The sequence below is a fragment of the Panicum virgatum genome, chromosome 9N (genome assembly GCF_016808335.1).
Source record: "Panicum virgatum strain AP13 chromosome 9N, P.virgatum_v5, whole genome shotgun sequence".
In the NCBI taxonomy this organism is placed as follows: domain Eukaryota; kingdom Viridiplantae; phylum Streptophyta; class Magnoliopsida; order Poales; family Poaceae; genus Panicum; species Panicum virgatum.
Window position 1 is genome coordinate 5,334,514 of NC_053153.1, and position 7,321 is coordinate 5,341,834.

Consider the following 7,321-nt stretch of genomic DNA (forward strand, 5'->3'; position numbering starts at 1 on the left):
CCCGACCCGCCCCGTTCTCCTCCTCCTCTTACCCACTGCCGCACGGGCCCCGACCGTCAGGCGCATCCTCCACCTCGAGCCGGACTCTGGCTCGAGCCCGTTCGCAGCCCGTGCGCGCCTTCCCGCGCCTTGCATGGCCCGCACGCCGAGGCCCGGCCCCCGCCCCTATATAACGCGCCGCCCTACCCCCAAACCCTACCGAAGCTGCCGCCGCATCTTTCCCTCGCCAAACCCTAGACACGCCGCCGCCATTGGAGCTTGGATCGAGCCCTGGCTCGACCCGGATCTGCCGCTTTGCCGCCTATCCTCGATGCCCGAGCATCCCAAGAGATCCGCCTCAGGGTGAGAAGCACCACGCCCCTTTCTTTTCTCTCTATCCCGCTCTACCTCGCGCGGTTTAGCTCGCCGTCGCCGCCGTTCCGCCCCTCGCCGCCGAGCTTGCCCTCCGCCGCGTCATTGCCCTGCGCGGACCCCGCAACCACGTTCCCCGTCGTCTACACTTTCTCCCGGGCGAAGCCGCGCACGAAACCGTGCCCAGACGGCCGTTTCCGGCCAAGTCCGGTGAGCTCACCGCCGCCCGCCGCCGCAACCTGCTGCTGCCGGCGTCCAGCGCCGCCCCGAACCGCCTGATCCAATCTTGGCCGCCAGATCTAAAACTAACGGCCCAGATCAGTCTAACCCGAGTCAAAAGAATCTCTTGCCGGTCAACCCCGCCGCTTTTGCAGAAAGGTCCCTCTGTTTTTCTCAAATCAACCCGCCGTCCAAGTTAGTTCAAAAGTAATTGTAAAACAACCCTTATATTTTCTGTTTTGGCCCCTAAACTTTTGCAAAATCAAACCCGCCGAATAGGACCTCTCTTTTGCAAGCTAACCCCTAAAGATTAGGTTTAATTTCATTTTAGTTCTTGGTTTCTTTAGAGCTAGCCCCTGGAAGTTTAAATTTATCGCAAACAAGTCCTTAGAACCTTGTTTTAGCCATATCTTTCATGTCTCAACTCCGTTTTCAGCGATTCTTGCGCTCACGTGATCCTTGTGACGTGTGCAATAGCTTTATAACCTTTTATCCTCCGTGAGCACACTTTGTTGTGTCTTACAAATCTTTTCTATTAGACCTTAACCTTTTAGTTAATCGCGAATAGATCCCTGAAGCACCGTTTAGTCTATAGAATCACCGTTTTAGTTCCGTTTTCGCATTTTTTTGCGCTCTCATAACCGTAGCAGCAAGCCCTATCCTTTAGTACATTCTTTTAAAGTCTTTTTTTTGTTTTGGTGTATTGTTATTAGATGTATCTTTTTGTTTGCTTTGTATGGTTGCTCGTTGATTGCTTCGAGTAGAAGAATCGCTGTTCAAGGATTGAAGATCAAGAGTTCCAGATGAGCAAAAGCTGAAGAGCAGTAAGAGTAGCTTTTCGTTGGAGAAAGGCAAGTGACCCTAACCATCTTTCTGTCTATGCTTATTTACAAGAGTATTATGATGATTTAATTGGAACATGGAGAACCACCCAAGAAAACCGTACAACCACAATACTACATGGCTCTGGTCTTGGCTGATTAATTAGAGACTCTAGTTTGTGACAGTCTTACCGAAAGAGCAAGAGAGGATGCATCGATGGAGTATAGCTCGGTCCTCTTGGGGCAATTGGTATTGTTTAATGGTCCTTTGGCAAGGTACCACCTCATTAGGACAGTGTTATGACCACTTTGGCTTGAAACCTTAGCGGATCGTCACGGGTTAGGGAATCTTTGTAAAGGCCTCGTAGCGTCCCTATGCAATCACACCTCGGAAGTGTGATACTGTGCCTAGCTAGCACATTGCGTGGTTGGGTTCAAAGTTCTTCGGAACTTTTACGTGAATTGTGGTGAAAGTGTACAACCTCTGCAGAGTGTAAAACTGATATATCAGCCGTGCTCACGGTCACGAACGGCTTGGACCCTCACATGATTAATAAACTTAAAGTTGGATATAAATCACATTTTGGTTATTTCTTGTGGCCTTGCTGAGTACCAACCATAAGTGTACTCACCCTTGCTTACTGCTACTCAGAAGGAGAAGGTTTATGAAGTTTTTTGAAGATGTTGCTGAGTTCTAGGCGTACGCAACCCCCAGTCGATTGCCTGTGAAGTTTGGAGTCTCCGTTTCCAGGATAAGTTGTATAACTCTGATAATATTTTAATTAATGCTTTTACGTGATACTGTTACTGAATATTCACTTATAATGTCTCTATATGTATGAAACTTGATCCTGGCATACATATAGTTATGCATTCGGTTTTCTTCGTAAAACCGGGTGTGACAGAAGTGGTATCAGAGCCTTAACTATTTTCTTTTCTCAATCAACCTTGACAATCTTTTTCTCACCTATCTATCTTATCATTTGCACTTTCTCATTTGCAAATGTAAAAAAAAATCTTAAACTTTCTATTGACCTATTGTCCTCTTGATAAATTTTCTTTTTGATAATCAATTCTTGGTCAATTACCCTTTGTTGTTTCTCAACACCCTCAATCCTTCAGTTTATACTTCTCTCTCCTGGACACTCCTTGATTTTCTTAAAAAATTATCTTTGTTGATATATCTTTCTTTTCTTTATTTTATCTAGCTTTCTCTGTTGAGCCTCTCCTCTTCTTTCCAAATAAATATCGTTTTGAATTCATCTCTTGACTTGGATTTCAAATTATCTCTTCTGATTCAAAGTTGTTTAGATTATCCGTGCCACATATCCTAATGCCCGTCCAAGTCATCTGAAGGTTTGAGTTGTCAGTTCATCATGAGGAGTCAAGTCGAAGCGATTGGGAATTGTACCACTTACCCACATTCTTGCTCAAGTTGGATGAAGGATTCAGAGCTCCACCAAAGAATCAAGCCTGAGCGAGATTATGACACTCCCACTACAATCACAAAGGTGGAGTCAACGCTGGACAAATTGAAGGAGGCATGTGTCATCAACAACGAAGCTGGAAGATGTAAACATACTCAGGAGTACCCCTTCTAACTTTATTAACAACGTTTAGCATTGTGTTGACTGGTGGAATTTTGTGTTTGCATGATGATATTTTGTCTTTGTGACCTTGTCTGATTCAGTTCTTTGTAATGATTGTTGGTGTATTGTGGGTCTTCTATCTACAATGACATCAGTTGTCTAGCTGGGTTCTTTTATACCTCCCACCTCCTTGATATCCTCTATCTTTCTACCTAATCCTTTAGAGGATGTCAAGAAGGAAGTTCAAGGCAACACTAACAGCAATAGTAGAAACCTCCAAGCATCTACAATGATCAACAAATGAAAGAAGCTGACGATGGTGAGTCCCAACAGAAAGTGAGAAGATAGGGCCAATAAAGGAGACCTCAATATCCTAGCACAAACTCAAGGACTGCAAGGAATGGTTCCAACTATGTTCGATACCCAAGAACATGTTACAGAGCAAGCCTTATTCCTGGAGAACCCAACCATATTACTAGTGACAACCATCAGATCTCAACAACTCTGCCACCGATGGATGAAGAGAAGTTAATAACTATGCAAGCTCAAGTCTTACAAAGAAGGATGCAGTCCAATACGGTATCACCTCATCTCATGGTGTTAACTAAAGCATAGATCCCCACCGGACCAGTGAAGAGGCAAGTCGCTGAAGCATGGAACCGCCAAAAGAATAAGAGAAGTCGTGGAACACCAGAGCTGGAAATGGAAATACAATATAAAGATATTAAGACGCCAGGAATATGTCAATGTTGTGAGCATTATGGTCGTCCATGTCTCCAGGAAGAAAATAGTTTAATGACAGCAGAAGCAAGGCAACGTTACCATTCAAATATTAATAAGAAGTTATCTATGCAAGATCCAAACCTAGAAGGAGTTGCTCAAGCTGGAGATAGTAATCCGACTATAAACCTTGAGGATTGGACTATCACTTTCAAAGAGTATCAGCCTAAAAGAAGCAAGCAGCCTAAGAAACAAATCAGTAAAGCAAGCCAAGAGAAGTTGGAGTTACCGCAACCATTGGCAGATAGTGGTGCTCAACTCAGTTCCAACCAACTACAACCTGAAGTGGTTCAACCTCCATATGACAACTCTATCAAGAAGAATCTTGACGCGCAAGCCATTCCACCTAGAGTGGAGATGAAGCAAAAAGAAGGTCGGGATGGACGTGTTAAAAGAGTAGTGTGCTTTAAATGTAGTGAAAAAGGACACTATGCCACTGAATGACCAACAAAGCGTAAGAAGAAATTCTATGATCTTGGATTATATTGCCTCAAGTGTGGAGAAGATGGACATCTTGCCAGTTAGTGTGAAAAAGATGATGATGATCAACCCCGTGACTGAAGTTCCAACATCCCTGCACTCGGTCAGACATCATCAGTTGGCCCCCTTGCCAGGACATGATGGTTAGAATATCTCAGCTAGATGAGAGTGCCATCAGTCTCCAATTTCTATACCACATCGAGTCGCCAAGATATCAAAGCCAGAAAGAAGCAATTAAGCTCTATTCAGATCATATAGTTATGCATTCGGTTTTCTTCTTAAAACCGGGTGTGACACGTGATTGCCGCAAACTCCTTCGTGTATTTCTCTGAGGATGTCTTTGTCTTCTTCAAGGGTAACGCACTTCATGAGGATGCCAGAAGCAGAGCGCAAGTACACGTAATGTGGTAGTGCCATGAACTTAGCTAACGCTGGTTTTCCCAAGATGGCGTGGTAAGAAGATTCGAAGTCGGCTACTTCGAACTTGATGTACTCCGTCCGGAAGTTCTGTTCTGTACCAAATGTGACTGGAAGGGTGACCGAGCCAATTGGAGTGGAAGAATTTCTGGGGACGATGCCATAGAACGGGGCCTTGCTCGGAGTGAGTAGACTCATGTAGTTGAGACCCATCTTGGCTAATGTACTTGCGAAGATCAGGTTGAGCCCGCTTCCGCCGTCGATGAGTACTCGAGTGAGCTTGGAGCCTTGGACGACTGGGTCGAGTACTAGCAGGAACTTTCCAGGTTCAGAGAAACTGGTCCATTGATCTTCCCTGGAGAAGGTAATGGGGATCTCGTTGTATTTCAGTGGCCTCTGAACTGCTGGCTCGACTGAAAGGATTTCTCTGAGTAGGAGCTTCTGGGCTCGCTTGGAGAAGTTGGGATCTCCTCCAAATATAACATTGACGACATTTTGTTGCTGTTGAAAACCATCAGGGTCTTTCTTGTCGTCTTCGTCATTTTTGTTCTGCTTTTTCTTAGGAGCGTCTGCAAGTGCCGACTGGAAGAATTTGCATAGGATCGTGCACTCCCACATCGAGTGATTGCTCTTGGGGTGGATTGGACACCTTTTGTTGTGAAGAATCTTGTCGAATTAATCCTACAGTTTGTCACCCTTCTTACCACGCGGGGTGCGATCCATGGTGCCGACAGTGTCGTCAAGCTTGCGCTTATGCGCGGGATCCCGCTGGTTACTGGGCCCTCCACGGTCGTTGTGGTGCTTCTTCCCATTGTTCATTGTTACGGCGTGGGAAGCAGACGCGTTCTTGCTCTTCTTCGTCCGCCCAGCGCTGCATCATATCTCGTAGATCTACTACCGTTTTGGGTCGATTACGCCCGAAGTCACGGTACAGAGACTGGACGGTGATGCCACTCCGGATGTAGTCGATGACGTCGTCATCGGCGACGTTGGGGATGGTGGCTCTTGTGTCGAAGATGCACTTGACGTAGGATCTGATCGACTCGCCTTGCTCCTGCTTGCACATGGACAGGGCGTGTCGAGTAGCTACTCGATGTAGCAACCCTTGGAAGTTGTCGATGAAGGCCTTCTTGAGGTCATCCCACGAGTGTATGGACTCGCGTGCTAACCTTTCGAGCCACGTGAGGGGTACGGGCTCCAGGGCCATTGGGAAGTAGAGGACCTTGGTGTTGGTGTCTCCCCCTGTAACACTAACGGCGGTCAAGTATAAACGTAACCATTGAGTAGGGTCTTGCTTACCGTCGTACTTTTGGATGTTCGTAGGCTTGAAATCCTTCGGGTACTCAATGTTGTCGAAGACTCTACAGAGGGCTTGGAAGCGATCGGAGTTGTCTGCAAGCTGCGATCTGCGTCTTGCGTTGATGATGTTCCGTGTGTCCATTATAGAGTCGGCTACCTCTTCCCTGTTGTGCCCGCAGCTGTTGTTGTTGCGATTTGGTTGAGGCCCAGGGGCTTGGTTTGTCGGTGGTTGGCCACCCCTGGGTCGATGGTTGCTTGTAACTTCCTGATCCTCCTGGTTTCTTTGATTTTGCTACTCCAACTGTTGTTGGCAATGATGGCCTCCAGGAGTACGACTTGCTTGAGGTATGACTGTTGCGGTGGCCCTCGACCGGGTGCCATGGAGCGAGGACAACGGGTTTTGTCTCTCGAGTTGTTCAACAGCGTTCTTGGCAAGGTGTATAACACGCTCCATCTCTGGGTTTTGAGGCATCTGCATGAGCCGCAGGGTTGCTTCTGTCATCACGGCGATTGAGGTTCTGAAAACTAGATCCGCGACGTTGTTGAATTCGTTATTGAGGTTGTGCGGGGGAAGGCGAGCTCGTTCGGCAGCTTGAACCCAGCACTCCCCTTTACGTTGATTTCTTGCCCTGCGAGCTGTGCGAGTAGCGTCATCTTCATCTTGTGGAGCGTCTTGGGTCAGATTGTCTGCTGAAATCTGATCCAAGGCTTTGTTTGGGTCTGCTGACTAGGAGCACCTTTGGGTTGTTGGATGATCACCGGAACCAAACGTTCGGGGGAGAAGCTTTCCAGGTCTGAGTCGTAATCAGCTAGGACAGTTTCTCCGGACCCAGTTTCCCTCTCGGTTACGAGGGAAGTACCGTGTTGAAATAGAAGATCGTCAATGCTGGCAACTTCCCGAAGGCTATCGAGTAGTTCTGCGAGAGTATGACTTTTGCAGGACTCGAATTGGATCTTTGCCAACGCATTGGTGATAAAATCCAAGCTGTCTTGAGACGACTCGACTGGATCTGGGTATACGTCGAAAACGGGTGCCTCCCGGCTAGCGGTGGCTGAGTAGTTCTCGACGCAGAAAAGACAATTCGAGCTATTTTCATAGATGGATCTAATCATCTATTTGCAATTAGATGATGAATTGTGCAACCCAAAGATGGGTTGAGCAAGAGGAGTCTCAATCCGGGTAAAATTCGGTTTGAGATTAATCCAAGGACCCTCCCCTCAAAAGAAAAAAAAAAGTCTACCACCACCACAGTCCACATCAATCCAGTTCCAATTGGTTCGGATAGTGAGGCATTTTGAGAATGGAGGGCATCGGGACAAATTCTGAGACGCGCGATCAAAGTAAGTGGTGGCCAGGGCGTTTTG